This window comes from Bombina bombina, chromosome 12 (genome assembly GCF_027579735.1).
Source record: "Bombina bombina isolate aBomBom1 chromosome 12, aBomBom1.pri, whole genome shotgun sequence".
Lineage (NCBI taxonomy): Eukaryota > Metazoa > Chordata > Amphibia > Anura > Bombinatoridae > Bombina > Bombina bombina.
Window position 1 is genome coordinate 78,108,886 of NC_069510.1, and position 23,759 is coordinate 78,132,644.

Genomic DNA, 23,759 nt, shown 5'->3' on the forward strand with positions numbered 1-23,759 from the left:
GGGCTTCCAAGAGGGCTTGGATTGTTCCTGCTTGGTAGATGCAGGGGAAGACTTACCTCTGAAGTTACGAAAGGAACGAAAATTAGTCTGACGTCTCTTCGATTTGTTCTTCTTGTCTTGAAGCAGAAAGGATCCTTTACCACCAGTGATATCAGAATTAATTTCTGCCAAAGCAGGCCCGAACAAGGTCTTTCCCTTGTACAGGATTGCCAAAAGCTTAGTCTTAAAAGAAATGTCTGCAGACCAAGATATTTTGGCCCCCAACTTGAATTGGCTAACTTGAGAGCCTTTATCCTATCCTGAATCTCCCCCAAAGGGGTCTCAGCTTGAAGGGACTCCGACAAAGCGTCAAACCAATAGGCTGCCGCACTGGTTACTGTAGCAATGCATACCGCCGGTTGCCATTGTACCCCTGATGAGTATACATCTTCTTTAAAAAGGCCTTGAGCTTCTTATCCATCGGATCTTTGAAAGAGCAACTATCCTCAATAGGAATAGTAGCTCTCTTGGCCAGAGTGGAAATCACCCCTTCCACCTTTGCAACCATCTGCCACAACTCTTTGATGGAGTTGGCCACTGGGAAAATTTTCCTAAAGACAGGGGAGGGGGGAAAGGGAATTCCTGATCTCTCCCATTCCCTGGTAATAATCTCCGTGGCACGGTCTGGCACCGGAAACACCTCCCCAGGAGGGGGAACATCAAAGTATCTATTTAATTTACAAGACTTTTTATGGTTGACATCGTTAGGCATATCCGAGTTGTCCAAGGTAGCTAAAACCTCCTTTAGCAAAACACGGAGGTGCTCAAGCTTGAATCTGAAGGAAACCACTTCAGCATCAGAAGAAAGAATTACACTATCCGAATCTGAGATTTTACCCTCAGAGGCTACCGAAATATCTTCCTCCTCCGATCTATGTGAAAGAGGAACCCGGTCGGCCTGAACAGGATCTGATACCTTATCTGATTCTATAATTTTCACTTACGCTTCCCCTGCAGCATGGGAATGACTGCCAGAGCCTCAGATACCGCCAAGGATACCTGGCTCGCAATCTCAGCCTTTAAAAACACTCCATCCGGAGATTGAGAGCAACCGCAGGGCACTGCATTTGACGTTACAACAGATTGGGACATTTTGGGGAGAGGCTGTGGCAGTGCCTGTACAGCATCCTTCTGAGGGAATGGTGGCTCAGAAACAAACAGTTTGTCTTTATACATAAGAGTTCTCTCAATACAAGAACTGCAAAAAGGCAAAGGGGGGTTCTACTTGGGTATCCAAACAAAGTTTGTACTCAACAGTAGGCCTAGATTCCAGGTCCATCTTACACAAGAAATTTAAGCACAGTTTTTCAAGAAAAAAATCTTTTAATTTCTTTTTGACAAAAACGTTACTATCTCTTTAAGGGAGATCGGTAATAAAAGCAACAGTCTATGGCTTTAAAATCCATTATTCTGTTAACAAGTATTTTGTGATTAAACAGAGATTAAATATGTATATGTTGAAATAAACCTCCTGAGCATTCTTTACACCTCAACGCTAAGCTGAGGTGCCAACTGCTCCTCCTGACACGGAACGATCCGCTTTAGAAACTTCCAATCTGCAGGAGAACCGGAGCGACACAGTAGAAAGGAGGACTAAATTAGGCTGTGAGACTTTCTCTGTAAAAATGGTGCCAAGAAACCGCGCGCTATGAGGAGGAGACACACCTCTTAGTGACATCACTCTCTACACCTCAGTTACAGATACAGCTGAAAAACGGCTAACATTTACCTACTTTGTTAGCAAGTAATTATTCCATCACAAGCCCCCAAAAAATAGCGACTGCATGTATAAGCAGTTTCGCTGTCTGAGCCACCAATAAATATTAACATAAAATTCCCTCCTACCGCCACACAGTACCCTGCAACCTGCCTGAAAAAATCCTGACCTTCAGGAATATATGTCCCCAATATGGTGCAGCAATATGCTGTAGTGCCAAAATAGATTCTATAAGAAATAACATGGCACTTACCTTCACCCCTGATCATCCGGCAGGAGGACAACTCACTGGTATGAGAGGAAGCCACTCCTCACAGAGACCTGTGGATAGAAGAAATGAACTGAGTAACCCTACTCTAACATTCTGAGTGAGGGCAGCAATCTGTCAAGAAAACACAGTGAGGCCCACCCCACAAGTTCCTAAAAGCTACCACAGCCCTACTGAAGAGACTAACGTGGAGTACAGCTAAACCCAAATGTCAGGGAAGATCAGAGCAAGCCTGCTCAGGCTTCCAAAATAAAAAAATCTTGATAGAAGAATCTTAATCAGACACCTAAACTTCACCTCCTCATTGCACTAAAAGCAAAGAGAATGACTGAGGGTTGTGGGAAGGGAAGTGATACTTAACAGCTTTGCTGTGGTGCTCTTTGCCTCCTCCTGCTGGCCAGGAGTGATACTCCCAACAGTAATTGATGATCCATGGACTCTCCGTGTCTTAAGAAAGAAATATATATAAGTGCTGTGCCGTGAGTAGCCATAGGTGATGAGTTAGCGATATACTTTCCTTACAGATAGGTTGAGTTTAACATTGTTTTTTACGAAACAATGACAGAAACTAATGTTTATTTTTAGGGATAGTAAATCCTATCGTTTGTTATATGCTTGGGTTTACCATCACTTTAAACAGCTTTCCAATTTACTTCTATTATCAAATTTACTTTGTTCTCTTGGAATCATTTGGTGAAGAGCAAACCTAAGTAGGCTGACTGGACCTCAAGAAAGTGCATGTGTTTCTAGCACTCTATGGTAGCAGTGTTTGCAACAATCTAAAACAATGCTATAAACATTGTTGCAAACAAGGTTGATATTCAACATTCTACTTGGTACTTGGTTTAACATGATTATGCTTGCATAGGTTGGAATAGTAACAAAAGGGTTGTCCTGGCATCTAAATCTTATCTCTCACCAAATTAGAGGGGCACTAAAGTCAAAATTAAACTTTTACGATTCAGATAGAGCATGCAGTTTTAAAAAGCTTTCCAATTTTTATTATCAAAATGTGCCCACTCTTTTTATATGCACACTTTCTGAGGCATCAGCTCCTACTGATCATTACAAGAGTTCACAGTATATAGGTATATGCATTTGTGATTGGTTGATGGCTGACACATGGTACATGGATGGGGAAAATAGATAAAGGTTTAAAAAAACCTTGTAATATACACTGGCGTTTGGGGTCACTTAGACATTTCCTTATTTTCCATGAAAACACACATGGAATGAGTTTGAATAGGAAATATTGTCATTGACAAGGTAAGAAATAATGACTTTTATGTGAAATAATAATTGTGTTCTTCAAACTTTGCTTTCCTCCATGTGCAGCAATTACAGCCTTGCAGACCTTTGCCATTCTAGTTGTCAATTTGTTGAGGTAATCTGAAGAGATTTCACCCCATGCTTCCTGAAGCACCTCCTACAAGTTGGGTTGGCTTGATGAGTACTTCTTATGCACCATATAGTCAAGCTGTTCCCACAACAGCTCAATAGGGTTGAGATCTGATGACTGTGCTGGCCACTCCATTAAAGACAGAATATCACCTGACTGCTTCTTCCCCATAAAGTACTTGCATAGTTTGGAGTTGTGCTTTGTGTCAATGTCCTGTTGTAGGATGAAACTGACCCCAATCAAGCCACATCCACAGGGTATGGCATGGCGTTGCAAAATGGAGTGATATCCTTCCTTCTTCAAGGTCCCTTTCACACTGTATAAATCTCCCACTTTACCAGGACCAAAGCATCCCACAACCATTACATTGCCTCCACCATGCTTGACAGATGGTGTCAAGCACTCCTCCAGCATTTTCTTATTTGCTCTGTGTCTCCCAAACGTTCTTCTTTGTGATCTGAACACCTCAGACTTAGATTTCTCTGTCCATAACACTTTTTTCCAATCTTCCTCTGTCCAGTGTCTGTGTTCTTTTGCTCAATCTTTTCTTTTTATTGGCCAGTTTGTAATATGTCTTTTCTGTGCAACTCTGCCTAGAAGGTCAGCATCCCGGAGTCGCCTCTTCACTGTTGACGTTGAGACTGGTGTTTTACAGGTACTATTTAACCCTTTCCTGCCGAGGATAAAGAGTCTACATCGGAACAACTGTTCCGATGTAGACAAATTGAAATCACGCGATCGTGCATACAATCACGAGATTTCAATTATTGGATCGGGTGTCGGGGGCGCCCGTATAAAGCTATCAATGCCCTCCAGACTGCGATAAAATCCAGGAAGCTCAGAAGGCTTCAGGACAGCCGTTAGCTATGATGTTGTATTCCGTCATAAGGGCGCTAAAGCTCAGCGCCGTTTGGACGAAATACAACGGTATAACGGCGGCAAAAGGTTAATAAAGCTGCCAGTTGAGGACCTGTGAGGCATCTGTTTCTCAAACTAGACACTTTAATGTATTTGTCCTTTTGCTCAGTTGTGCACCGGGCCTCCCACTCCTCTTTCTATGTCAGGGTTTTGACTGTTACTGCACCTTTAAGTTGGTTCACCAATCACAGTGATTCATCACCTATTTTAACACCTGCTCTCCTAACTAGCATTGCTTAGTATTTTTTTTCTCTATCTAGAGTAACTCTGAGCCTTACTCTCTGAGATTTTCACAGATACCTAACTTCAATTTTCCTCCTCAGGATTCATTGTTTAACAAAGTCATTTCTTTAACAAGAGGACAACACGCCTGTCAGCATTGGAATCTGCAGACCTCTAACATCTCGCTAATTCCTAGCCTGTAGTGTCTTGGCATCTTAACAACAACAGAGAAGCTGTTTCCTTTTTTCTACAAGCAGGGATCTGTTTCTTGCAACACTAACAGGAAGTGATTGGGACCAAATTGTGCGCGCACAAGGAGTCAGAACAGGCAGCAGGTTCGGACAACAAACTTTGTGAGTAACATTTTCTAACCTTCCACAACTACTGTTTTGTGTTACTCTGCCTGTATTTCTACCGCTTCTCATGCTAACTGGGATTACTAGTTCAACACATACTGTGCACATACTTTGCATTAGCCTGATTTGTGATCTGCTTCAGATTGAGGCTGTGTTTTCCAATTGTGTATTACCCTCAGCAGAATATTAAGATTCATACCAAGTGTGGCTGTCTAAATGTTATTTGATGAATAACTACTTCTAACCTTTCATTGTGGATTACAACTCTGAAATTTGTGTTTACCTTACTTAAGGATTTTCTACAGAGATCACTGAGGATTACAAATAGAGATTCTATTTTCGCATATTTTCTATCTAATGTCTAACATGTCGCTTCTCCCTCAATAAGGGTCTAACGTGACACCTGGGTATATAATTAAGTATTCAGTATATCCTGAAAACTATACTTTATAACAACTTTACACTATACTACTTGGTTTCACTTTGAAGCTAGTGTTACCAAATCACAATAGTGTTACATTTCACATTTTTGTCTTGTAAAGTTGTTACCTCCCTGACATAATACTAAGCCTAAAAAAGTTACGTCACAAGTATGGATCCTGCTGAAATACCCCAGTTTGTATTTAACCTAAACCAAAAGGTGGATAAAATGGGGCAAGCAATATTAGACCTACAACTAGAAACACAGGTTCTTAGAGAATTGATAAAGGATCTGAAAGTCCCGCACACCTCAACTATTGAACCACAAGTTAGTTTACCTGACTCCTTTTCTGGAGACAGGCGGTCTTACAGACAATTTAAAAATGCTTGCCACCTCCTATTTAACTTAAAACCTCACACCTACCCAACAGACAGGGTAAGGGTACTCTCTACAATATCTTTTCTCAGGTCAGAACCTAGGGTATGGGCTGACCACCTATGTGAAAACAATGACCCTCTAATAAATTCTTTCTCTGGGTTTTTCTCTGCTATGGATGAGTTATACAGTGATACAGATATCCAACTCACAGCAGAACAAAAAATGAGAAACCTTAAACAAGGAAAAAAATCTGTGGAGGATTACATCACAGAATTTAAATCATATGCTTCCGACTCAGCCTGGAGCTTGGTTTCACTCCGCAATCAGTTTAGGCTCGGCCTCTCTGATTCCGTTAAAGACGAACTAGCAAGGATAGAGATGCCAAGTACTCTGGATGCTCTCATGAAAGTAGCAACTCAGATTGATCAAGGGAATAACCCAATAGGGGGCGCTACTAGGAACAATATATAGTCAGTATAAGGGCCCACGTAACCCTATGTGGATGTTACAGAAATAAAATCAAGAGGTGCTAACATCAAGAGGTGCTAACAAAAACATAATTTATGCTTACCTGATAAATTCCTTTCTTCTGTAGTGTGATCAGTCCACGGGTCATCATTACTTCTGGGATATTACTCCTCCCCAACAGGAAGTGCAAGAGGATTCACCCAGCAGAGCTGCATATAGCTCCTCCCCTCTACGTCACTCCCAGTCATTCGACCAAGGACCAACGAGAAAGGAAAAGCCAAGGGTGAAGTGGTGACTGGAGTATAAATTAAAAAATATTTACCTGCCTTAAAAACAGGGCGGGCCGTGGACTGATCACACTACAGAAGAAAGGAATTTATCAGGTAAGCATAAATTATGTTTTCTTCTGTTAAGTGTGATCAGTCCACGGGTCATCATTACTTCTGGGATACCAATACCAAAGCAAAAGTACACGGATGACGGGAGGGATAGGCAGGCTCTTTATACAGAAGGAACCACTGCCTGAAGAACCTTTCTCCCAAAAATAGCCTCCGATGAAGCAAAAGTGTCAAATTTGTAAAATTTGGAAAAAGTATGAAGCGAAGACCAAGTTGCAGCCTTGCAAATCTGCTCAACAGAGGCCTCATTCTTGAAGGCCCAAGTGGAAGCCACAGCTCTAGTAGAATGAGCTGTAATTCTTTCAGGAGGCTGCTGTCCAGCAGTCTCATAAGCTAAACGAATTATGCTACGAAGCCAAAAAGAAAGAGAGGTAGCAGAAGCTTTTTGACCTCTCCTCTGCCCAGAGTAAACGACAAACAGAGAAGACGTTTGTCGAAATTTCTTAGTTGCCTGTAAGTAAAATTTTAGAGCACGGACTACATCCAGGTTGTGCAGTAGACGTTCCTTCTTCGAAGAAGGATTTGGGCACAAGGAAGGAACAACAATCTCTTGATTGATATTCCTGTTAGTAACTACCTTAGGTAAGAACCCAGGTTTAGTACGCAGAACTACCTTATCCGAATGAAAAATCAAATAAGGAGAATCACAATGTAAGGCTGATAATTCAGAGACTCTTCGAGCCGAGGAAATAGCCATTAAAAATAGAACTTTCCAAGATAACAACTTTATATCAATGGAATGAAGGGGTTCAAACGGAACGCCCTGTAAAACATTAAGAACAAGGTTTAAACTCCATGGTGGAGCAACAGTTTTAAACACAGGCTTAATCCTGGCCAAAGCCTGACAAAAAGCCTGGACGTCAGGAACTTCTGACAGACGTTTGTGTAACAGAATGGACAGAGCTGAGATCTGTCCCTTTAATGAACTAGCAGATAAACCCTTTTCTAAACCTTCTTGTAGAAAAGACAATATCCTAGGAATCCTAACCTTACTCCAAGAGTAACCTTTGGATTCACACCAATATAGGTATTTACGCCATATCTTATGGTAAATCTTTCTGGTAACAGGCTTCCTAGCCTGTATTAAGGTATCAATAACTGACTCGGAAAAGCCACGTCTTGATAAAATCAAGCGTTCAATTTCCAAGCAGTCAGCTTCAGAGAAGTTAGATTTTGATGTTTGAAGGGACCCTGTATCAGAAGGTCCTGTTTCAGAGGTAGAGACCAAGGTGGACAGGATGACATGTCCACCAGGTCTGCATACCAAGTCCTGCGTGGCCACGCAGGAGCTATTAGAATCACTGATGCTCTCTCTTGTTTGATTCTGGCAATCAATCGAGGAAGCATCGGGAAGGGTGGAAACAGGTAAGCCATCCTGAAGTCCCAAGGTGCTGTCAGGGCATCTATCAGGACTGCTCCTGGATCCCTGGATCTGGACCCGTAACGAGGAAGCTTGGCGTTCTGTCGAGACGCCATGAGATCTATCTCTGGTTTGCCCCAACGTCGAAGTATTTGGGCAAAGACCTCCGGATGGAGTTCCCACTCCCCCGGATGAAAAGTCTGACGACTTAAGAAATCCGCCTCCCAGTTCTCCACTCCCGGGATGTGGATTGCTGACAGGTGGCAAGAGTGAGACTCTGCCCAGCGAATTATCTTTGATACTTCCATCATAGCTAGGGAGCTTCTTGTCCCTCCCTGATGGTTGATGTAAGCTACAGTCGTGATGTTGTCCGACTGAAACCTGATGAACCCCCGAGTTGTCAACTGGGGCCAAGCCAGGAGGGCATTGAGAACTGCTCTCAATTCCAGAATGTTTATTGGCAGGAGACTCTCCTCCTGACTCCATTGTCCCTGAGCCTTCAGAGAATTCCAGACGGCACCCCAACCTAGAAGGCTGGCGTCTGTTGTTACAATTGTCCAGTCTGGTCTGCTGAATGGCATCCCCCTGGACAGATGTGGCCGAGAAAGCCACCCTAGAAGAGAATTTCTGGTCTCTTGATCCAGATTCAGAGAAGGGGATAAGTCTGAGTAATCCCCATTCCACTGACTTAGCATGCACAGTTGCAGTGGTCTGAGGTGTAAGCGTGCAAAGGGTACTATGTCCATTGCCGCTACCATTAAGCCGATTACCTCCATGCATTGAGCCACTGACGGGTGTTGAATGGAATGAAGGGTGCGGCAAGCACTTTGAAGTCTTGTTAGCCTGTCCTCTGTCAGGTAAATCTTCATTTCTACAGAATCTATAAGAGTCCCCAGGAAGGGAACTCTTGTGAGTGGAACGAGTGAACTTTTCTTTTCGTTCACCTTCCATCCATGTGACCTTAGAAATGCCAGTACTAACTCTGTATGAGACTTGGCAGTTTGAAAGCTTGAAGCTTGAATCAGAATGTCGTCTAGGTATGGAGCTACCGAGATTCCCCGCGGTCTTAGTACCGCCAGAAGAGCACCCAGAACCTTTGTGAAGATTCTTGGAGCTGTAGCCAATCCGAATGGAAGAGCCACAAACTGGTAATGCCTGTCTAGGAAGGCAAACCTTAGGTACCGGTAATGATCTTTGTGAATCGGTATGTGAAGGTAGGCATCCTTTAAATCTACAGTGGTCATGTACTGACCCTCTTGGATCATAGGTAAAATTGTCCGAATAGTCTCCATCTTGAACGATGGAACTCTTAGGAATTTGTTTAGGATCTTTAAGTCCAGGATTGGTCTGAAAGTTCCCTCTTTTTTGGGAACCACAAACAGATTTGAGTAAAACCCCTGTCCCTGTTCCGATCGTGGAACAGGATGGATTACTCCCATTAACAAGAGCTCTTGTACGCAGCGTAGAAACGCCTCTTTCTTTGTCTGGATTGTTGACAACCTTGACAGATGAAATCTCTCTCTTGGAGGAGAGTATTTGAAGTCCAGAAGGTATCCCTGAGATATTATCTCTAGCGCCCAGGGATCCTGGACATCTCTTGCCCAAGCCTGGGCGAAGAGAGAAAGTCTGCCCCCCACTAGATCCGATCCCGGATCGGGGGCCCTCAATTCATGCTGTTTTAGGGGCAGCAGCAGGTTTCCTGGTCTGCTTGCCCTTGTTCCAGGACTGGTTAGGTTTGCAGCCTTGTCTGTAGCGAGCAACAGCTCCTTCCTGTCTTGGTGCAGAGGAAGTTGATGCTGCTCCAGCTTTGAAATTACGAAAGGAACGAAAATTAGACTGTCTAGCCTTAGCTTTGGCTTTGTCCTGAGGCAGGGCATGGCCTTTACCTCCTGTAATGTCAGCGATAATCTCTTTCAACCCGGGCCCGAATAAGGTCTGCCCTTTGAAAGGTATATTAAGCAATTTAGACTTAGAAGTAACATCAGCTGACCAGGATTTTAGCCACAGCGCCCTGCGTGCCTGAATGGCGAATCCTGAATTCTTCGCCGTAAGTTTAGTAAGATGTACTACGGCCTCCGAAATGAATGAATTAGCTAGTTTAAGGACTCTAAGCCTGTCCGTAATGTCGTCCAGAGTAGCTGAACTAATGTTCTCTTCCAGAGACTCAATCCAGAATGCCGCTGCAGCCGTGATCGGCGCAATGCATGCAAGGGGTTGCAATATAAAACCTTGTTGAACAAACATTTTCTTAAGGTAACCCTCTAATTTTGTATCCATTGGATCTGAAAAAGCACAGCTATCCTCCACCGGGATAGTGGTACGCTTAGCTAAAGTAGAAACTGCTCCCTCCACCTTAGGGACCGTTTGCCATAAGTCCCGTGTGGTGGCGTCTATTGGAAACATTTTTCTAAATATCGGAGGGGGTGAGAACGGCACACCGGGTCTATCCCACTCCTTAGTAACAATTTCAGTAAGTCTCTTAGGTATAGGAAAAACCTCAGTACTCGCCGGTACCGCAAAATATTTATCCAACCTACACATTTTCTCTGGTATTGCAACTGTGTTACAATCATTCAGAGCCGCTAACACCTCCCCTAGTAATACACGGAGGTTTTCCAGTTTAAATTTAAAATTTGAAATATCTGAATCCAGTCTGTTTGGATCAGAACCGTCACCCACAGAATGAAGTTCTCCGTCCTCATGTTCTGCCACCTGTGACGCAGTGTCTGACATGGCCCTAATATTATCAGCGCACTCTGTTCTCACCCCAGAGTGATCACGCTTACCTCTTAGTTCTGGTAATTTAGCCAAAACTTCAGTCATAACAGTAGCCATATCCTGTAATGTGATTTGTAATGGCCGCCCAGATGTACTCGGCGCTACAATATCACGCACCTCCCGATCGGGAGATGCAGGTACTGACACGTGAGGCGAGTTAGTCGGCATAACTCTCCCCTCGTTGTTTGGTGAAATTTGTTCAATTTGTACAGATTGACTTTTATTTAAAGTAGCATCAATACAGTTAGTACATAAATTTCTATTGGGCTCCACTTTGGCATTGCAACAAATGACACAGGTATCATCCTCTGAATCAGACATGTTTAACACACTAGCAAATAAACTTGCAACTTGGAATACAATTCAATTAGAATAATATTAAAAACGTACTGTGCCTTTAAGAAGCACAGAAGATCTATGACAGTTGAAAATTAATAAATTGAAAACAGTTATAGTGTAAACAACACAACTTTAGCAAAGGTTTAATCCCATTAGCAAAGATAACAAATTCTGAAAGCAGGAAACAAATTACAGAATAAACGTTTTTTATCTCAGTCAACTATAATTCTCACAGCTCTGCTGAGAGAAATTACCTCCCTCAAAATAAGTTTTGAAGACCCCTGAGCTCTGTAGAGATGAACCGGATCATGCAGGAAATACAATGAGCTGCTGACTGAAATATTTGATGCGTAGCAAAAGCGCCAAAAAACGGCCCCTCCCCCTCACACACAGCAGTGAGAGAGAACAGAAACTGTCAGAAAAAAGATTAAGCAACTGCCAAGTGGAAAAATAGTGCCCAAACATTTATTCACTCAGTACCTCAGCAAATGAAAACGATTTTACATTCCAGCAAAAACGTTAAACATAATTTCTAGTTATTAAACAGCTTTATGTAATTCTTACAGTGTAATTCTAGTGAAGTACCATTCCCCAGAATACTGAAGTGTAAAGTATACATACATGATATTATATCGGTATGGCAGGATTTTCTCATCAATTCCATTGTCAGAAAATAAAAGCTGCTACATACCTCTATGCAGATTCATCTGCCCGCTGTCCCCTGATCTGAAGTTTACCTCTCCTCAGATGGCCGAGAAACAGCAATATGATCTTAACTACTCCGGCTAAAATCATAGCAAAAACTCTGGTAGATTCTTCTTCAAACTCTGCCAGAGAGGTAATAACACACTCCGGTGCTATTTTAAAATAACAAACTTTTGATTGAAGATATAAAACTAAGTATAATCACCATAGTCCTCTCACACATCCTATCTAGTCGTTGGGTGCAAGAGAATGACTGGGAGTGACGTAGAGGGGAGGAGCTATATGCAGCTCTGCTGGGTGAATCCTCTTGCACTTCCTGTTGGGGAGGAGTAATATCCCAGAAGTAATGATGACCCGTGGACTGATCACACTTAACAGAAGAAACATAACATATCATATATGCAATAAGGTGTATGTATGCACAATGTGATATAACCCAGTCCTAGATCAGGATATAAAACATATACACAGAGTCCAAGAAGACCCGAAATGGTACAAGTATCCGTCTTCTATGAAACTGGAGGCAGCACTCAATCTTCACCATACAAAGGTTAGTAATCTAAAATCAAAACACAAGGAAAGAGGCGCCGTATGTGTGAATCAGAAACAGCCGACAACAGGTATAATACATGTGCAGGGTACTCACAATGTGAAAAGGCACTCCAGTGTGCCTATAGGGGCAGGCTGGTATTCACAGCAAACCAGCTAGCTGAACCGGCAAATCAGGACACCCAAGGTGGAGGGCTCTATCTCTCAGCAGACTGTAGACACTGGGTCCAACGATATGGGAACAGGAGATTCTGTGGCGGCACTCAGTTGTGCCAATAGAGGCAGGCTGGCTTTCTCAGCAACCCAGCTGGCTGTATAGAATCAAATTTAAAGATTGGATATCAGAGCGCCAAACAACGTAGGCAGGGTCAGTCAACCGGTTTCGGTCTCCACTGACCTTTCTCAAGACTCCGTGCCTTTTCACATTGTGAGTACCCTGCACATGTATTATACCTGTTGTCGGCTGTTTCAGATTCACACATACGGTGCCTCTTTCCTTGTGTTTTGAACTCAGATTGATCGTAGGCTAAGACAGAACGCACCTACACTGAACCTGCTTCTAAGGTCCCATCGTCCAGCACTACACACTCAAGACCTACAACTAATGACCCCGTCACCCCTATGGATATCGGGGTAATTAGGGGACCACTCACTGCCGAAGAACGAATGAGAAGAAGGAACAACCACTTATGCATGTATTGTGCAAACCCAAGTCACATGGTCACAGACTGTCCCATTCTACGTAAAAACAAAAAGAGTAAGTTTAATATTGTAAATAATGTAACAAGACTTGATGAACTACCTTCTTATTGCAATTTATCTCTCTTGTTACAGTGGGACCTTAGACGTCTGCCAATCAATGCCATAGTGAATTCTGGAGCTTTTGGCAATTTCATTGACAACACCACTGTACAAATTAATAAAATACCCACTGTTGAAAAAAAACACCCTGTCTCTCTCAAGGTTATTGATGGTTCCGTACTAGAAAACGGTCCTATCACGCACAAAACAATTCCCTTATTAGTGACCACTCAAGGGGGACATACTGAGTATATTACCTTTGACGTTATACCTTCACCACATTTCCAAGTTGTTTTAGGTCTATACTGGCTACAATTACATAATCCTAATATAGACTGGTCATCACTCACTTTAACCTTTCAATCAATATTTTGTAAAAATACTTGTTTTCCTCAAAGAGCAGTACTACACACTAGCACTGATGTACCTCCTATACCGACTCACTATCTAGATTTCCAGGAAGTGTTTAGTAAGGTGGAAGCTGATACACTTCCACCTCACCGGGTATACGACTGCCCAATTGAATTAATCCCAGGAGCAACACTACCTGTAGGTCATCTTTACCCCCTTAGCCAACCTGAACTAGAACATTTAAAAGAATATCTGCAAGACAACCTAAAGAAAGGTTTCATCCGACCATCTACCTCTCCTGCAGCTGCAGGTATGTTTTTTGTGACTAATAAAGACTCCACTCTTCGTCCCATCATAGATTATAGGGAGCTCAATAAACGGACCGTAAAAAATCGGTATCCACTCCCTTTAATTCCCGAAATGATCGAACGACTTACTGATGCCACAGTGTTCACAAAACTTGACTTGCGTGGGGCTTACAACCTTATTCGTATAAGGGAAGGTGACGAATGGCTCACTGACTTTAGAACTAGGTATGGGCTCTTTGAATATCTTGTGATGCCATTCGGCCTTTGTAATGCCCCCGCAACTTTCCAGCACTTTATAAATGATATATTTCGCGATCTCTTAGATGTTTGTTTAGTTGTCTATTTAGACGACATCCTGATCTACTCTCAGAATATTTCTGACCACATAAAACACGTACGCTGGGTGCTGGCCCGTTTAAAGGTACATAAGTTATATGCCAAGCTCGAAAAATGTTCGTTCCACAAATCTACTATTTCCTTTTTGGGGTATACCATCTCATCAGAAGGCGTACAGATGCAGTCTGAAAAGGTTGAAGCAGTAAAAAATTGGCCACAACCTCATGACCGCAAATCCCTACAAAGGTTTCTAGGTTTTGCTAATTATTATAGAAAATTCATAAGGAATTTTTCTAGAATTGTTAAACCATTGACTCAACTTACTGGTACTACACACCCATTTCTTTGGGAAAAACAACATACCGCTGTCTTTGAACACCTGAAAACATTGTTCACCGAAGCTCCCATCTTACATCTACCTAATCCTAACCTTCAGTATATTCTGGAGGTGGACTCTTCAGACTATGCTATAGGTGCAGTCTTGTCCCAACAGAAGGCACCTCATGAACCGATGCATCCCATTTCTTTCTTTTCTAAATCCATGAGTTCAGCTGAGAAAAACTACGCAATCTGTGATAAAGAATTGTTAGCAATCCGAAGATCATTAGAATTCTGGCGACACCTCCTAGAAGGGGCTAAGAAAACCTTTTTGATTTATACTGACCACAAAAACCTTCAGTATCTCCAAAATAATAAGACTCTCTCATCCAGACAGGTTAGATGGAGTCTGTATTTTGCAAGATTTGATTTCCAGATAATCTATCGCCCGGCATGTAAAAATGGTAAGGCTGATGCCCTCTCTCGCCAATCGAGTCCACCATCTCAAAGTACCAGTTATACAAATATTATTCCTACTGAACGATTCATTGGTTTAACTTCTGACATTTTAACAGACATACAAAAGCTCTCACATATGCCACTACCTAACTCTAAGGTTCAGCTAATTAACCGGAATGGAATATATTACTACAAAGACAGAATATTCTTACCTGAACCTTTAAGACATCAAACTCTACAAGAGCAGCATGATTCACCTCTTGCAGGTCATCCAGGAGAGAGACGTACATTAGAGTTGATCAGCAGAGCGTATTGGTGGCCAGACATGAAAAGATCAATTTCTGACTACATAAAAACCTGCCTTATATGTCAAACTTGCAAAACAGAGAAAAAGAGCCCATATGGACTACTTATGCCCCTACCTGTTTCTGATAGACCATGGAAACAAATAGGCATAGACTTCATAGTGGATTTACCTCCCTCTAAAAATCATACCACTATAATGGTGGTTGTTGATAGTTTTTCAAAAATGGCTCACTTTCTACCATTTCATAAATTACCCACTGCACCTGAAACAGCCAGACTTTTTATGGATCAAATCCTCAAGTTACATGGAGTACCAAGTACTGTGATTTCTGACAGGGGATCTCAATTTACTTCAAGGTTTTGGAAATGTTTATGCAAATCCCTTACTATCAAACACCAATTCACTACTTCATTCCATCCTCAATCAAATGGACAAGTCGAGAGAATAAACCAATGGTTGGACGAATACCTACGATGTTTTTGTGCTTATCAACAACATAATTGGATTTCATATCTCTCTTTCGCAGAATTTGCATATAACAACCTTACTAATTCTTCAACCAATCTTACACCCTTCTATGCAAATTACGGATACCACCCCACTTTCACTTCCATCTCATCAACCCCTTCTGATTCACCTTTGGTTGATGAGTTGAATAATTCTTTACAGGACAACTTCAATTTTATAAAATAGAACATTATTAAGGCTCAAAACTCACAGAAATATCACTACGACTTAAGACATAGAGATCCTCCTAAGTATAAAATCGGAGACCAAGTATGGTTATCAACCAAGAACCTACGAATACAAGTGCCAAGTAGGAAACTAACACAAAAGTTTTGTGGACCTTTCAAAATTCTCAAAGTAGTCAATCCTAACGCTGTTACTTTAGACCTTCCCTCTTCCATGAAAATACATGCTACATTTCATGTATCTCTCCTCAAGCCTTATAACCCAACCAGAGTTCAAGCTTCTCACACACCTTCGTCTCTTGAATTACAAGATACCGATGTATATGAGGTTGATCAGATTATTGACTCTAGGATTTCCAAAGGAGTATTGCAATACTTGGTTAGATGGAAGAACTTCACCAAGGATGATGATATGTGGGAACCTTCTACTAATATCTATGCTCCTAAATTGGTCTCCCAGTTCCATCAGAAATTCCTGGATTCTCCTAGACCTTAAGCTGAGGATCAGCTTGCTTGACGGGGGGATCATGTCAGGGTTTTGACTGTTACTGCACCTTTAAGTTGGTTCACCAATCACAGTGATTCATCACCTATTTTAACACCTGCTCTCCTAACTAGCATTGCTTAGTATTTTGTTTCTCTATCTAGAGTAACTCTGAGCCTTACTCTCTGAGATTTTCACAGATACCTAACTTCAATTTTCCTCCTCAGGATTCATTGTTTAACAAAGTCATTTCTTTAACAAGAGGACAACACTCCTGTCAGCATTGGAATCTGCAGACCTCTAACATCTCGCTAATTCCTAGCCTGTAGTGTCTTGGCATCTTAACAACAACAGAGAAGCTGTTTCCTTTTTTCTACAAGCAGGGATCTGTTTCTTGCAACACTAACAGGAAGTGATTGGGACCAAATTGTGCGCGCACAAGGAGTCAGAACAGGCAGCAGGTTCGGACAACAAACTTTGTGAGTAACATTTTCTAACCTTCCACAACTACTGTTTTGTGTTACTCTGCCTGTATTTCTACCGCTTCTCATGCTAACTGGGATTACTAGTTCAACACATACTGTGCACATACTTTGCATTAGCCTGATTTGTGATCTGCTTCAGATTGAGGCTGTGTTTTCCAATTGTGTATTATCCTCAGCAGAATATTAAGATTCATACCAAGTGTGGCTGTCTAAATGTTATTTGATGAATAACTACTTCTAACCTTTCATTGTGGATTACAACTCTGAAATTTGTGTTTACCTTACTTAAGTATTTTCTACAGAGATCACTGAGGATTACAAATAGAGATTCTATTTTCGCATATTTTCTATCTAATGTCTAACATGTCGCTTCTCCCTCAATAAGGGTCTAACGTGACACCTGGGTATATAATTAAGTATTCAGTATATCCTGAAAACTATACTTTATAACAACTTTACACTATACTACTTGGTTTCACTTTGAAGCTAGTGTTACCAAATCACAATAGTGTTACATTTCACATTTTTGTCTTGTAAAGTTGTTACCTCCCTGACATTCTATTCTGAGACAGTTTGCGCTGTTCTGCGAAGGGAGTAGTACACAGCGTTGTACGAGATCTTCAGTTTCTTGGCAATTTATTGCATGGAATAGCCTTCATTTCTCAGAACAAGAATAGACTGACAAGTTTTAGAAGAAAATTCTTTGCTTCTGGCCATCTTGAGTCTGTAATTAAACTGACCATTGCTGATTCTCAAGATACTCAACTAGTCTAATGAAGGCCTGTTTTATTGCTTCTTTAATCAGCATATCAGTTTTCAGCTGTGCTAACATAACTGCAAATGGTTTTCAAATGATCAATGATCCTTTTTAAATGATAAACTTGGATTAGCAAACACAGCGTGCCGTTGGAACACAGGAAAGATGGCTGCTCATAATGGGTCTCTGTGTGCCTATGTAGATATTTCATTTAAAATCAGCCACCTCCAGCTACAATAGTCATTTACAACATTAACAATGTCTACACTGTATTACTGATCAATTTAATGTTATTTTAACGGACAAAAAAATTGATATTCTTTTGAAAACAGGGACATTTCTAAGTGACCACAAACTTTTGAAGGCCAGTGTATATTTATTATTTATTTTCCAAATTTGTCCTATAATTTAACTCGGAAAATGGTGTTTCCTTTCTCATCCCAAGAGATTTTTGAGAGTGCTGAAGAAATCTGAACTGCAGACAACATTACAAAATGATTCCTTGATCAGTACAGAAGCTTATCTCTGTCTTAAAGGGACATAAAACACAACATTTTCCTTCCATGTAAAGAGCATACAATTTCAAATATCTTTCCATTTTACTTCTTTTTTCAAATTTGCTTCATTCTCTTAGTATCCTTTGTTGAATGAGCCAGTCACTAGAGGCTGATTTGTGCAGTCAGCAATCACGAGCTAGCTTCCAGTGGTGCATTACGGCTCCTGAGCCTACCTAGGTATGCTTTGCAACAAAGGATAACAACAAATGAAGAAATTAGATAATATAAATAAATTGAAAGTTAATTAAAATTGCATGCTCTAAATCTTAAAAGAAACATTTGGGGTTTGTATCCCTTTAATTTACCACAGCAAATGAGATAAGATAAGCAACACTCAAGAATCTTTTCAACAGCTCATGGCTCAGGACTGCAAAACAATATTAATTGTGCTAATGGAAGGACAGTTTCAAATGCTTTTTAAAGGGACATGATACCCAAATGTTGAAACACTTGAAAGTGATGCAGCATAGCTGTAAAAAGCTGACTAGAAAAGATCACCTGAACATCTCTATGTAAAAAAGAAAGATATTTTACCTCAAAAGTTCCTCAGTAGCCACATCCCATTGTAAAGGACTTTAAGCAGCAAATCAGTATGTCTGTCCCGGGACAGCTAAGGGAGTGAGCTTTGTGAACACTCATATTATTTCCCTATTCAGTTTAAGGAAGTTTGCTATGAAATCTCATGAGAGAATCTCATGAGATCACAGTAAAATAGTTCATGACATCAGCACTGTTGATGCTGATTGGCTGCTGTTCATTTCTTCCTTTTTCTTTTTTTTTTTTTACCTGCAGATGAGCAGCAGCTGAGTATAACTTTTCACACAGAACTTACTCTGCTGAGATGAGGAGATTGTGAAGTAAAATATCTTCCTTTTTTACATAGAGATGCTCAGGTGATATTTTCCTGTCAGCTTTTTACAGTTATACTGCATCAGTTTCCAGTGATTTAGCATATGAGTATTATGTCCCTTTAAATATTTATTTTGTATGGGAATGATTTGCAATGCAGTTCTTAAAGGTATATTAAACATTATGAGATTGCAATTTAAAATGTTTAATTATGTGTAGCTAAAATACTTTGCAATATACTTTCATTATTTATTTTGTCCCATTTTGCTGTACTTTACATCTGAAAATGGTTGGTTTTAAATTCCACTGAGTTTCTATAAAGTAACGAGCACTGAAATAGTTTAACTTAGGTTTGCCCTTATCTATCCTTCCTGATGCGGACTATAAGGGGCAGGTATAAAAGAGGCAATAAAAGAGACTTTCCAAGCAAGGGTGTATGGAATATAAGATTATTCAAAAGGGTTTCCACCCAGCCTTGTTTGCACTACTTTATCAAAAATTAAATACTATTTTCAACATTTTAACAACTATTATAATTGCAAAAAAATACATCTACAAATTATTCTAATGCTAATCTTGGCTTTGTCTAGCAAGTATTTAACCCCTTGTGTCTATTAGATGTAGGTACTATGTCACAGGTACTTTGCCTAGCACATCCTATTGACATAGTACCTACGTCCATCCTTCTGCCTAATACTCAGCTTTGACAGCTAAGACTGCAACCAGAGGCAGAAGGCACCTGCCCTCGTATGGTAAGGCACCTGCCCTCGTATGGTAGCCTTATGCTTGTCCCAGGCATTTTTAAAGTCCCCCGCAGTGTTTGTCATTACTACCTCTTGAGGAAGTTTATTCCATAAACAATCACTCTTTCTGTAAACAAGTGCTTCCTCAAACTACTCCTAAATCTACTACCCTTCAGCTTGAGATCATGACCCCTTGCTCTTATAGCGAAAGTGATACAGTGTGGGTGGTGTGTGAGGGAAGGAGGGAGGTAGTTGGACGGGCTATTCCAAACAGGGTTTGGGAGGGTTGGAGGAAGGGGAGCGATTGCAAGCTGCAGAAAAAAGTTTTACTAGGAGAAAGGGAGGAATCCCCAAGTAGGGTGGCCACCTCGCCCATGTTTTCCTGGACACTTATGAGTTAAACATGTTGCAGGGTGGAACATGTATTGTACTGTTCATCAGAACTATTCATGTGATGTTCAGAGGCACAATTCATGTTTGGCCTGCTTACCCTGCAGCATGTGTAACTCATAAGTGTCCCAGAAAACATGGCAGAGGTGGCAACCCTATGCCCAAGACTATAGCAAAGTGTATTATGAAAGGTAGCCCTATGGTATGATCACTTGGAAAGGGGAGCTGGGAAAGGGGGTCGCTACACTACAGAAACAATATTTCTATTAATAAAAAAAACATAACAATATTTATGTAAAAAGGGTACTGGCAGCTGTCTGCCAGTACCTGATGGCAGAGAACATTAGGAGAGGGGGGGGGTTAGAGAGCTGTTTGGGAGGTGATCAGAGAGGTGGTAAGGTAAGGGGGATTCTACAATGCAAAAAATGAAAATAATTAATAAAAATACAGTCTGCCAGTACCTAAGATGGTGGTGAGGGGGAGAGCTATTTGGGAGGGATCAGGTATGGATCGGGGAGGCATCAGGTGGGAGGGCAATACCTATATTATAATACTATTACCCTTACCAGCTAACTAATTAAACTCTTCAGTGCTGGGAATTTCAGAGGTGTGGTAGGCAGCTGCAAATAACAGCCTTCTAATTACCAAAAGACAATGGCAAAGCCTTGCATGTCTGCTATTTCTGAATAAGGGGGATCCCAGAGAAGCTTTTACAACTATTTGTGTTGCGACTGCACAAGCTGTTTGTAAATAATTTCAGTGTGAAACCCAAAGTTTGTGAAAAAAATAAAGAGAACAAGAGAACAAAGAAAAATAGCTAATAGGAGTAAATTAGAAACTTGCTTAAAATTGTCTGATCTATTTGAATCATGATCAAGTGTCATTTTTACTAGAATATTCCTTAAAGGGGTTAACATCCCTTTAATTGCTGATAATAATAATTATGAATATATTAACAAACAAAATAAAAATGTAATGTTTTATTTAGTATGTTTGCCATGTTCTATCTTTCTAGGTTTGGTTTAGTCTTCTTATTTATTTTGACATAGTAGCTAACCCTAGATTTATCCGGGAACTTCACAGAGAACAGCTGAAGATAGGATGCTATGCATAGCATGCAAATACTATTTTAAAGACTTTGTAGCTCTAAGGATAAATCATTATTGTCTAGTTATTTTTTGCTTCAGATTCTCACACATAGAGGCCCATTTATCAAGCTCCGAATGGAGTTTGAGGGCCCGTGTTCTGGCGAGCCTGCAGGCTCGCCAGAAACAGCAGTTATGAAGCAGCGGTCTAAAGACCGCTGCTCCATAACCCTGTCCGCCTGCTCTGAGCAAGCGGACAGACATCGCCGGAATTCAACCCGATAGAGTACGTTCGGGTTGAATGACACCCCCCCTGCTGTAGTCTGCAGGGGGCGGCGTTGCACCAGCAGCTCACAAGAGCTGCTGGTGCAATGCTGAATACGGAGAGCGTGTTGCTCTCCGCATTCAGCGAGGTCTGGCGGACCTGATCCGCACTGTCGGATCAGGTCCGCCAGACCTTTGATAAATAGGCCTCATAGATTAGAGAAATGTAGTATTACAGCCAAGGTCACATTGTAACGTGCCATTAAAGGCATATGAAACCAAACATTTTTTCTTTTGAGATTCAGACAGAGCACACCATTTTAAAAAAGTTTCCAATTTCCTTATATTATCAGATTTGCTTTGTTCCCATGATATTCTGTGTTGAGGAAATACCTAGGTCGGCATCTGGAGCCCTATATGGCAGGAAATAGTGCTGCCCTCTGGTGCTGTTCAAATGGATAACATTCTTGCAAAACTGCTGCCATATAGTTCTTTAGAAATGGGCCATCTCCTGAGCTTACGTCCCTGCTTTTTAACAAAAGATACCAAGAGAACGAATAAAAATGGATACAATAAAATTGTATGCTCTTTCTGAATCATGAAATATTTTTGGGGGTTTTGTATCCCTTTAATGAGTACATTCTCACTCCCTCACCTCACATCCTCTCCTCAATGCACAAGAAATATCGGAGCAAGGTGACATGATGTTTTGGCACAAAGTGAAAAGCATTCTCAGCTGTTTGTGTAGAAATCCCTGTAATAATTACAGTTTTTGCTTTGATTCTCTTATTATGTGATCCACCCCATAAATTGCAGTATAATTTTTTTTAATTTTGGTGTTTCCAAATTTAACAAACATATACCCCTAAATACATATTTCTTGTTTTTGTTCTTTAACCTTCACAATAATTTGAAAAATATTAGAATAAGTACCACAGAGATCCAATAAGTTACTTTGGGTGCTCACTGGTTAGTGAAGTGTATGAACACTTATAGAGAAACATATATCCAATATATTCTTGTAGGCATTAAAAATAATTTGTTTTAAACATTTCATAAGTTTTTTTGTATGAAAAAAAAAATGTGATTTGAAGTCTACCAAGCTTACTTGTTATTCTGCAGTGGACAGCTGATAGCTCCTCCCTCAGTATTTGTATTCAGCCAATCACAACTGCAGTAGACAGCTGACAGCTCCTCCCTCAGATTTTGAATTCAGCCAATCACAACTGCAGTAGACAGCTAACAACTCTTCCCACAGATTCTGCATTCAGCCAATCACAACTGCAGTAGATAGCTGACAGCTCCTCCCTCAGATTTTGTATTCAGCCAATCACAACTGCAGTAGACAGCTGACAGCTCCAACCTCAAATTTTGTATTCATAACTCCCCTTATTTGCTTTTTACTTTTCCTAACTAAGACAAGTGGTTGGAGTGTGGCCTAGAAGGAGAGTGGTTAAGGCTTGTTCAAAGTTGCTTAATTTTAATATGGTTCCAGGAGTCATGCAAATTAAGCAGAGGTCATATTAGATTCACAAGAACAAAGCCCGCCTGTCTTGTTTATGGACTTTACAAGCTCACATAGATAGATATGTCTTTTAATGACCCTATTATGATTAAATCAGTAAGCAGTAGGACACATCACTGATTTTCATACACAAAAAATGTTGTAATGTTTAAAATATGTTCTTACAAACTTAAAAATATGTGCTATTAAATTTCATATATATATATACAGTATATATATACTGTATATATATATATATATATATATATATATATATATATATATATATATATATATATATATATATATAAATTGAATAACTCCAGAGAAACCGAAAATCACCAATTGGAGTTCAAAATTATTATTAAGATAGACTTTGAAAGTTACTTTAACAAGTGATTTTTGAATTCTCTGGAGTTATTCAATTTCTATTTTTCTATCTAACTGCACCATCACTCTGAAGATTTGCAATAACAGAGTGATGTTGGTATTTATTTTCTTAAAGAGATTGGTGCTGTTAGTTTTTAATATATATATATATATATATATATATATATATATATATATATATATATATATATATATATATATATATATATACATACCATATATACCAGTTAAGGTCCAGTTATGGTGTTTTGTGTAAGTTCAGCTTTATACCAGGATTCTATGAACCTTTGTAGAAGATATAGCCCCTATTAACAACATAGTTCCCTATCTATTTGAAACATACACATTTAAATACACAGTGAAA

At 40.4% G+C, this 23,759-nt stretch overlaps 1 protein-coding gene across 2 annotated transcripts in view; it reads right to left on the reverse strand.

The window, feature by feature from the left end:
- Positions 1-23,759, reverse strand: part of LOC128642978 (glutamate receptor ionotropic, NMDA 1) — a 360,366-nt gene that overhangs the window by 49,002 nt on the left and 287,605 nt on the right. The window lies entirely within an intron of this gene.